The 11,281-nt window shown below is 41.8% G+C and overlaps 1 protein-coding gene and 1 pseudogene across 4 annotated transcripts in view; one reads left to right on the top strand and one right to left on the bottom strand.

Moving 5' to 3' along the window:
- LOC111728555 overlaps positions 1-1,507 on the top strand; it is a 5,401-nt pseudogene extending 3,894 nt beyond the window's left edge.
- The window catches only part of ESRRG (estrogen related receptor gamma), a 600,546-nt gene that overhangs the window by 169,499 nt on the left and 419,766 nt on the right, over positions 1-11,281 (bottom strand). The window lies entirely within an intron of this gene.

The raw sequence follows: 11,281 nt of genomic DNA, 5'->3' as shown, positions 1-11,281 counted from the left end.
TTCCTGTCCAGAAGATTCCTGATTCACATGGAATAACACCTAAGCACGGCACTATAACAAAGATTCCTGATTCACCTGGAATAACACCTAAGCACAGCACTAAAACAGTGTCTGCTGTGGGTCTGGATCCCTCGGGCGCCCGTTTGGCGACTAGAGGACAGGACTATGATGTTAAATTTGGGGATTTTGCAGGAATGGATGCTTCTTGTAAGGCATTTTGATCTCTTCAGCCCTGTGAGTGCCATCAGATCAAGTCATTGCATCATAGTAACACAGGAGACATGATGCTTGTATCTGGAAGCTCTCAGGCCAAGGGGATTGACAGGGATGGTTTTGAGGTAATGGAACGTATAAAGGGAGATCAGCATATTGTGGGCAAGGCCGACATCAAGGGCCACACAGCAATGCTTTGTACTGGTGCCTGGCATCCCGAAATAAAGGGAGAATCTGTGACTTGCTCAAATGATGCGACTGTGAGGATATGGGAAGTTGAAATGCCAAAGAAGCAAAAAAGTGTCCTTCAGCCACAGACAAGGCAGGGTAAAAAAGTCCTTCCCACTGTGTTCACATATATTAGAGACGGGAATCTCATAGCAGGTGCCTGCCAGAATGGAAGCGTACAGATCCGGGACCGAACTTTAACTGTTCTTCCTAAATTCCACTATAAACAGGCTCATGACCCAGGCTCAGACCTTTCTTTTGCATGACTTTTTCCTATGATGGTCATGTCCTTGCCTCTCATGGAGGTGATGATACGTTAAAATTATGGGACATCATTTAATAAGCCACTTTTTTCAGCCTTAGGTCTTCCCACCATGTTCCCAAGGACTGACTGCTGTTTCAGTCCAGATGATAAACTCCTAGTCACTGGTGCATCTGCTCAAAGGGGATGTGGTAGCGGCAAACTCGTTTTCTTTGAGCATAGGACTTTCCCAAGGGTGTATGAGATAGACATCACAGACGCGAGTGTCGTCCGCTGCCTGTGGCATCCAAAGCTAAACCAGATCATGGCTGGAACTGGAAATGGTTTCCCTAAAGTCTATTAAGACTCCAACAAAAGTCAGAGGGGGGCAAAATTATGTGTGGTTAAAACCCAGCAGAAGGCGAAACAAGCTGAGACTCTAACCCAGGACTACATCATCACCCCTCAGGCCTCGCCTATGTTCCATGAGCCCCGCCAACGGAGTACAAGGAAACAGCTGGAGAAGGACAGGCTGGATGCCCTGGAGTCACACAAGCCGGAACCTCCTGCAGCAGGCCCAGGTCGTGGTGGCCCAGTTGGAACCCACGGGGGCACTCTGTCATCCTACATCGTAAAGAACATTGCTTTAGACAAAATGGATGACAGCAACCCCCGGGAAGCCATTTTGCGTCATGCCAAAGCAGCAGAAGACAATCCATTTGGGTTGCTCCAGCGTATTCCAAGACTCAGCCCCAAACCCTGCTTGCCCCAGTTGATGATGAAGAAGCCAAGAATGAGCCACAATGGAAAAAATGTAAAATTTGAAGAATCTCATTTGAGAGCTATTCATGTGAGGGGGAGTGATACAGGACAGGATATTTTTGTAATGCTTATTGAATAAATAATACATTTTTGTTATTAAATAAAAAACAAAGTGTATCTACTATATAGAGAGTGCAGTATTATCGTGGTTTCTGGCACCCCCTGGGAGTGGTCCTGGAATACATACCCCACAGAAAACGGGGGACTGCCGTTCTGCACTGTACTAATGAAATCTGTCATACACAACATCGAACCTTGAGGACAGCACACTAAGTGAAAGAAACCAGTCACCAAAAAGAGACAAATACTGCGTGATTCTACTTACATGAGGTATCTAGAGAAGCCAAACTCACGGCAACAGGGAGTGGAGCAGTGGTGGGTTGGCGGTTTGGGGAAACAGAGAGCTATTCTGTAATGAGTACAGAGTTTCACTTTGACAGGATGAAAAGTTGCACAACAGTGAGCCCACAGTTAACACCCATGTATTATATCCATAAACATGGCCAGGAGGGCAAATTTTATGTTCTGTGTAAATATCATTTCTTTTAAATGTTTTTTTTTTTTTTTTTGAGACAGAGTCTCACTATGTCGCCCTTGGTAGAGTGTCCTGGTGTCACAGCTCACAGCAACCTCAAACTTGTGGGCTTAAGTGATTCTTAGCCTCCTAAGTAGCTGGGACTGTAGGCACCGCCACAACACCCAGCTATTTTTTTGTTGCAGTTGTCATTGTTGATTAGCTGGCCCTGGGTGAGGTTCGAACCTGCCAGCCTCAATGCATACGGCCAGCACCCTAACCACTGTGCCACGAGCACTAAACCTACAGTCTGTACTTTTTTTTTTTTTTTTTTTGAGGCAGATTCTCCCTCTGTTGTCCAGGCTAGGGTACAGCGGGATACAGTGGCATCATAGTAACCTTGTAGCTCACATCCAACTCAGGTCCCCTCTGTTGCCCAGGCTGGCTTCAAAGTTCTGGGCTTAAAAGGTCCCCAGGCCTAGGACTCCCACAGTGCTGAGATTACCAGTCAGCACCATCATGCCCAGCCACTTTACTTATAAGTTCTACATAGAAACACTAACACATTTCACCTACACCCTTCACCTAATTTTGCTTTTATGTGAAACTTTGTAAACCATATAAAGAACTCCAATGACTAGACCTTCACATGATTGAAATTCCATTATCAGCAACTTTAAAAGAAAGTGAATTAACATAGTTTATAACTTGAGGGAATTAGTGTACTTTACAACTTCTGAGATATCATCTAAGTTTATCAAATACTCTATCAGAAAATGAATTATTATCAAGTTGGAAAAAAAAAACAATTCTGACCCATACCATTCATTTGTGTCAAAATTCTGAACCCTATTCCACCGCATCTCTCAACTTGCCCAGCACCTTGTCTTTTAAAAAGAACCGGTGTTCTCTTTCCTACAGATTTAGCAAGTCCTATTGAGCTATTCACTTCTACAACTAATTCCCAAAACAAAATTGACCCACATTAAAAGGAACTCCTAACAAGAGAACTCTCATCTCTCATCACGGCTTTCCTTCCTACATTTTGTGTGAGCATTCTAAAATACTATACCAGGGGTTAGCCAGAACTAAGTCCGAGTTTTCTCCAGTAATGGTTTTTATTGTATAATTATTTTAACATATCCATACCATTTGAAAAATATAAAGGACAGAAAGTATCATCCCTATTATTTTGTACTCCAGAGTATAATATGCACATATGATGCTCTGTGGACTGAGGCTACTCTCCGGAGGTCTGGACCAAACAGCCTTAAGTTCATGACTTGGTTCTGGGTTAAGGGAGGGTAAGAAGAAATTACGGGGCTCGGCGCCCGTGGCTCAAGCAGCTAAGACGTCAGCCACATACACCTAAGGTGGTGGGTTCGAATCCCCAGCCCGGGCCCGCCAAACAACAATGATGGTTGCAACCAAAAAATGGCCAGGTGTTGTGGCGGGCGCCTGTGGTCCCAGCTACTTGGGAGACTGAGGTAGGAGACTTGCTTGAGCCCAGGAGTTGGAGGTTGCTGTGAGCGTGATGCCATGGCACTCTACCCAGGGGGATAGCTTGAGGCTCCGTCTCAAAAAAAAAAAAGAAAGAAATTACGGAAAGCTGCTAGAAAGTTAAGAGACCACGGATGCCTTTGTTTAGTTTATCGTGTAATCAAAGAACAGCCCCCACGACCTTCATCAAAACAAACAGCCCTCAGATAATGCAGATAACGGATGGTGGGTCCTGGGTAAAGTCCAGTGACCTGCAGGCAGAGTCAGCCACACACCCCCTAAGATGTCTGATCGCCAATGTAAAATTCCACCTCAAATGGGGAGGAAAGTCAATGGCATTTTTACAAGAATTATTTAGAAGTGATCTGTGAGGTCCTTCCTACTGGAGTATGTGAACAACACAAACTACTTTCTGTAGAGTTACTCGTAGGGAGAGCCGATGGATTCCACAGGTTGTAGGTTGGGGCAGGCTTGGAAAAGAAAATTACAAAGAACATCCTTGAAAGAGATGTCAACCCAGGATTCCTTTCCGTAAGAGAGTGATTGAATTAGAAATGGGTATGTTTCAACAGCCCAAGTCAGGATAGGAAATGTTACCACACTGGAACCAGAAAAGGCACCAGGTCTTCATGCCAGTTTCACCCACCATCAGCCCCGGAAGGGCAGCCTAACTTCATGCTACCACTTCCAAGAACACTGGCGCAGGTGAGCCATGGGGAATTTATTTTATTTTCTAAGTGCATAGAGTTTTATTTATTTTTCTCTTAAAGTTTACAAAATTAAGTAAGAGTATAGGCCAGCTTTGCTAGCTTACACCTATAATGCTAGCACTTGGGGATGCCTCGGCAAGAGGAGAAACTGATGTCTGGAGTTTAAGACCAGCCTGCACAAGAGTGAGACCTCCTGTCTACCAAAAATGGAAATATCTGGTGGAGGTGGTGGCTCGTGCACATAGTCTCAGCTACTATGGAGGCTGAGGCAAGAGAATAACTGACTCCAGGAGTGCAGATTGCTGTGAGCTATGATGATGCTGTTACACTCCTGCCTGGGCCACAGTGCAAGTCTCTGTCTCAAAAAAAATAAACAAATAAAAAATAATAACATCATTTTATTATAGGAATAACACTACCACTTCTTCCCAACCATTGTGAAGTAACACAGACAGTAAAGGAGTTACCCATTTTGCAAATACAGTGCTGGGAAAGTGCATTCTGTTTACCTAATCTGACAGGGAACTATAGTTGAGGATTTTAACACAGCATTAAAAGTTTATTACAAATTCATCTCCTCCCTGAATGCCATTGGCATATACTCCTTACATGGGATAGGCTCTTATCCAGTGTTACCCAACAGGAAAAATGTACCCTATGAGTCAAAAGTTAAAATGATATGTTGGTTTTAAATGACTTTCAAAATACAGTAACGTAACACTGTGTTTAATAAACATGTAAATGACACCAGAGATTCCAGTGTCTGCAAATTTGAATTCCGAACATTTGAAGGACAAAAATATAGTGATGATCAGAATCACTTCATTTTCTTTCTTTCTTTCTTTCTTTTTTTTTTTTTAGAGACAGAGTCTCACTTTGTCACCCTTGGTTGGGTGATGCATCACAGCTCACAGCAACCTCCAGCTCCTGGGCTGAGGAGATTCTCCTGCCTCAGTCTCCCGAGTAGCTAAGACTACAGGTGCCCATTTATAACCCCTGGTTATTTTTTTGTGGCAGTTTGGCCGGGACTGAGTTCGAACCTGCCACCATAGGTATATGGGGCTGGTGCCCTACCCACTGAGCCACAGGCGTCACCCTCATTTTCTTCTCTTTTTCCTCTCCTTGATCAAGATCAAGACTGGGCACTGTAGCTCATACCTGTAATCCTAACACTTTGGAAGACCAAACAGGGAGGATCACTTGAGACCAGGAGTTGGAGCCTGAGCAAGAATGAGATCCCATCTCTACAAAACCCAGAAAAATTAGCCAGCCATGGTGTACATGCTTATAGCCAGCTACTGGGAAAGGCTGAGGAGGCTTGCTTGAGGTAGCAGTGAACTATGATGATGTCACTGCACTCTATCCTGGGTGAGAGAGCAAGACTCTGTCTCAAAATAAATCAATCAATAAATACCAACCACGAAATATAATCTCTTAAATTAATCACTCTAATTTTATACAACTTGAAGGTCCAAGTTTTTCCTTCAGCCACTCTGCCACTTAATTTATATTAATTCTGTTTTCTGATTAGCTAATTAATACATATGCACAGATGTATATAGACTCATGCCTATGTCACAGTGCTCACATATGTGTAGCTCAAACAGGCTTAACACACATAGTTGTATGGAAACAGAGAAAAGAGAGTGGGGCCTGTGGCTCAAAGGAGTAGGGCGCTGGCCCCATATGCCAGAGGTGGTGGGTTCAAACCCAGCCCCAGCTAAAAAAACAAAAAAAATAGAAACAGAGAAAAGAGACTAAAAAAATTCTGATCCTTGAAGAAGTAAAAATATTCTGAAAATGGTAATAATGGACTAAAAAATCATCATGATAGAGTACTTGGCTTCAGTTTAAATAAATGATAATGTATGCAAAGCTGCCTAAAAAATCCTCTGGAGCAAAAAATCTTGTTAATCAATGTTGCATACAAGAAAGATTAAGAGAGTATTTGGTCTAAAAGTTACCTAACCTATGGCCAGCAGGTCAAATCCAGCCTCAGGCTTCTTCTTATATGTCCCCTAGCTCAGAGCAGTTTTTATATTTTTAAACAGCTTGAAAATCAAAATGAGGAGTATGGAACAGAGAAAGCATATAGCCCACGTATCCTAAAATATTTGATATGCTAAGATATTTAAACTGCCTAATTTACTATCTAGCCTTTTTTTAGTAGGTCTGCAACATGCTCAGAAGTATGACAATTTTAGGTGAATTCCTAAAATTCAGGAAAACCATGGACAAAGAATCACTACTCACTTATCCCAAGAAGTCCTTCCACTAAATCAAAACCAAAAGATGTAAAATTGTAAATTTTGCTGTTTGGGGACCTCCATTCATATAACACGTCTCTACCAAAAGAAAGTCTACAATACTTTTACTGTTGAAATAAACACTAACCTAACCATTAAAACGACAAGAGTGGAATAATATTAGATATTTATAATTTGGCATCATTAATACATTTTTTTAAACACTCAGATTCCAAAAATAAATAAATATAATGAAGAAGTTAATTAAACTTACTACAAAGGCAAGTCTTCTGGATTAAAGCACATAAATCACCATTTCTTTTGAAAATATTATATCTGAGGCCTGGCACAGTAGCTCATGCCTGTAATCCTAGCACTCTGGAAAGCCAATGCAGATGGATTGGTCTGAGCAAGAGAGAGACCCTGTCTCTAAAAATAGCTGGGCATTTGGTAGGCACCTTTAGTTCCAGCTACTTGGGAGGCTGAGGCAAGAGGATCACTTGAGCCCAAGAGTTTGAGGTTGCTATGAGCTGTGATGCCAGAGCACTCTACTGAGGGTGACAAAGTGAGACTGTCTTAAAAAAAAAAAAAAATTATTTCTATTTTTAATACTGTATTCAAGCTGATAATAACTGAGATTCAACAAGTCAACTTAGATATTTCCACATTATTTTGGATTTTAATTTTAGAACAGAGAATTGTAAAGCTGCCACTTACTGTAGACTATTTTTTCTCTAAACACGAAATTAAAGAGAAAATATTTTATTTGTCTTTGAAAAGTTCATGTGATGCACACATCCTCAGTTTGTGAGTTCTTATTTCCTCCATTAATGCAAATACTCATGAAATAGCATGAGATGGCAACAAAGATGCGACACCCAGGGAAGACCTTCGAGGACTGCACTGCTGGCTTCAGCACGGAGTCAGGCCACTTATAGTGGACAAAAGAAGTTGGCAGCACCAGACCCAAGGCCTGTGCTCCTTTGCATCGAGGACAAGGTTTGCATGCAAATGCCTCATCTTTCACAGTCCAAGTTTAAGGTGAGATTTAGTCTCTTACCAATGCTACCTTAGTGTGTTTTGGTTTCTTTCAATGCCACTTTTATGCCTGCACAAGGAAAGCCTCTTCCTGAGAGCCCTGGGCTTTAGAAGGCATCCATAGTTCAAAGAGCCCATTCAAAGTGCCACGGGGACGTTAAGAGGACAAGTCCAGCTGGAACTGTCCCTTGTGCAATCCAGGCTATCAAGTACCTGTGACCCTCTTTTCTGTGGCTAAATCACAGGGTCTGAGAAGACCTTTCTTCTAGGTCCAAGCTCTGGAAGCTGGAGTGGACTAAACTGCCCTACTGGTATGCTCATTATTGGACTTGCACCAGGTCAAAGGAGAACTATTGGGAAGGGTCATTGATTGGGCCTTCAACATGTGGGCAGCACTATCCAGATTATGTACAAGCCGAGTCACAGACCAAGGACCAGCTCTCTCTGTATTGCTTCTCTCTCATGCAAAACTCCTAGGAGTCTAAGACTGAAAAATAAAAAGCATGGACCATTATCAAAGCACATTTGGTCCCATAAGAGCCTGGACCCCGTTTCACCCAGCTGTTTGTTATCCTGCTTTACAACTTTGACATATTTACATATGTGGTATGTGGGTGCGCCCTGAACTGCTATCCCAGGGCCCACAGTGCTCAGAGTGGACTTATTTCTCAGAAGAGTCACCCCCCACATCTCACGCTGCAAGGATATTCTACTTCTTTAGCTCTTAAATCCCACATGTGAAGCTAAACTAGAAATTTCATGTTTCATGCAAGTTTCAAGATTCAGGATTTTTTTTTTTAATTTACTTAGCTTCACATCCTTATCACAGGGGGAAAAAGTTAATTGATTGCCACAGAACTAAATACAACAGAATAAATTTCCAAGTATTCCACCTAAATGCCTCTAAACAGAAAAAGCCAGAAATGGCTACAGGGAAAGGCTTTGTTATCAGCTCTAGGGTGGGTAACTGTGAGCCCAGGAAGGTTATATGCGCATCCTTCCAGTTTAGCAACAAGGATAATTCTCTGTGCTAGATTATTTGAACCATCCCATGCTTGAGTACCCAGTCATATTGATTGAACACCTACTATGGGACAGGCCCTTTCATGAACTCTCTCATTTTACCCTCCTCATCTGGGAAATACAGGCACAGAGAGGTGAAACTCTCCCAGCTGGTAAGTGGCCGACACTAAGGCCTGGTATTATGTGAATCTAAAACCTATGAGCCAACAAATGTCTAAAAAACCCCTATTTTTAACTATATAATTTTTTCTTCCTTAAATGTAAGAGAAAGAAAAATATCTTCTTCTCTAGAACTAGAATGAGCAGTTGGAATGGCTATGGTATATATTACTTTCCTTACATATAGACAAAAACTGTACGGGACTAGTCTTTTGGGTGTTAAATCATGAAATATACATTGACCTTTTTTGGATGTAAAGTTGTTGTCCCTCTTCTACCTCCTTAATAAGAGTCAAAAAGCAAAAACTCCTGATGAGAAGGTCCTCCTTTTTCCTCCCAAATCCCCATTCATTGATGAATTGAGGGCAAAACTAGAATTGGAAAACAAAACAAACAAAAAAGAGTAACAATATCACAGCCCCCAAAAGTAATATGCTTAGAAACTGACAATGAAAATGCCACATTTATTGCCCTCTTGAATGACAGGACAGAACTGCCAAAGTTCTTTACCAGGGATTTGGGTCAGCAAAAACAAAAACAAAAAACCAAAACCTTGACTTCTACTCCAGGGCCGGCCTAATTCAATAGTTTTTCAATGATACTTTGGAAACAGTCAATAAATAAAAAGTATGCCTTTCTGGTTGACTTTCACTGAAATCTCTGATTAACTGCCATTCACAACAGAAATACCACATTTAGTTTTGAAAATAACCATTTGAATTCCTTTCTCAAGAAACCATCTGTATGTATGTTCTTTCGGTTCCAACTTTAAGAAGTATCTTGCCCAACTTTTAAAAACTTACATCTGATAACCGATCCTAAAAATAAATTATTACAATAAGAAATAAAGGTTCTAGAGAGGCAATACTGTCCATGAACGTGCCTTCGGATACACGTGTCTCCTAAGGCCATGAGAGCAGAACCAGGTCCTGGTGAGGCGATAGTCACACTTACATAACATCCTGGCCATGAGGGCTCTACGTCTGTAGAAAGGCTTGTTCTCAAGGGGAGTTATGTAATCTCTTCTTATTCCCTGGAGAATTTTCCTCAAGGGAGGGGAGGAAGAGACTACTATCTGTCAAGGGTAGTTTGGCTGCAGAGCTGCCGAGGGCACGAGCACGCGTTCGGTGGCAGCTGCCGAGACAAAATCAGAGTCTGGGCCACTTGCAACATCTTTGGAGTTCAATCGCGATCACTACTGTATTTGGCCACAGAAAGGAGGGGCCGTTCCAATCTTCCTTACAATTGCTGCCCTAATTATTACATTATACTTTCACAATTTAATCCCTTTACTTGCCTCACTGCATTTTTGGGGCTAAGCGAGCACCACAGTGTGACGCCTGATGATGTAGCTAGCGGGGTAGCCTTACTGAGGGCTGCCCAGCTGCCAGTTACAAGCCACAGCCAGGTGGGCAAGTACAGAGTGCTAATCTGGACAGTGACATCTCTGTCTCCTGCTCAAAATCCTTGAAACTTGCTCTCTCCAATATGGAGTAAAACTGAGCACATACATCAATGCCAAGAATCACCCTGTGCTTTGCTCTGCTAAGCTTTTGGTAGTACAGCGGTAGCCTAAAGAATAGTCATGCACGGAATTCCAATTGTTCTATTCTAATTATTGTTCAGTAAATAACTATTGCATAGCTATTAATATTTAAGCTTTAGGATTTTTTTTTAAAAAAACAATGGTCAGGCAATTTTTTCTCATAGTTATTCTATCTTTACAAAACATGCTAAAGACACAGCATTTAATACAGCTACCCTAAAAATTTGGCATTTCCTTAAAGCAGGAGACATTTACCCACAGAATTTACCTCAAGGCACAAACTTTGGGAATACAGCTTTAATAAAATGTTGGTAAGATGAAACTCTAGTCGGCATTCTGCGTGACTCACAGTAGGTTCTCAGTAAATATTTGTTGAATAAATGGGAGCAGTTTTCACATTGAGAACCTCTTGCTTATATTAGCATACGCACGGTACTTGTTCATTTATCCCAAAATATTTGCTTATCCTTGTGTAGTTAGACCCAGAGCTATGTAAACTGATTTAACAAAATCAAATTACTAACAGTTTAAATTTCTGGTACTCTGTAACCATAAGGATTATAACACTGTTGAACACTGACTGGTAATAACCCAAAGATTTGAGATGCATTTCCATTCACAAGGCTTGTGATATTAGTAAACAGGCAGAAGACATTTTTCAAATGCCCTGAAGTGACCCAAAGCCTTGTGCATAGACCACCATTGTTTTCAGCTTACTCACTTCACAGGTGATTTTCTATCTCATTTTACTCTTAAGCATTCCAAGAAGTAGGTATTAATGCCTTCAATTTATAGATAATGGTAAAGAAAATAAATATCTGGTGGATGAAGGATTTTTATAAGAAAATACTCGATGCCTGTGGCTCAAGTGGCTAAGGTGCCAGCCACATACACCTAAGGTGGTGGGTTAGAATCTAGCCCAGCCCTTCAAACAACAACGATGGCTGCAACCAAAAGATACCCAGGCGTTGTGGTGGGCGCCTGTGGTCCCAGCTACTTGGGAAGCTGAGGCAGGAGACTCGCTTGAGCCCAGGAGTTGGA

The sequence above is a fragment of the Otolemur garnettii genome, unplaced genomic scaffold, assembly GCF_000181295.1.
Source record: "Otolemur garnettii isolate 467f Iridium unplaced genomic scaffold, OtoGar3 scaffold00168, whole genome shotgun sequence".
Taxonomy (NCBI): Eukaryota; Metazoa; Chordata; class Mammalia; order Primates; family Galagidae; genus Otolemur; species Otolemur garnettii.
This window is presented reverse-complemented; position numbering and strand designations above follow the sequence as displayed.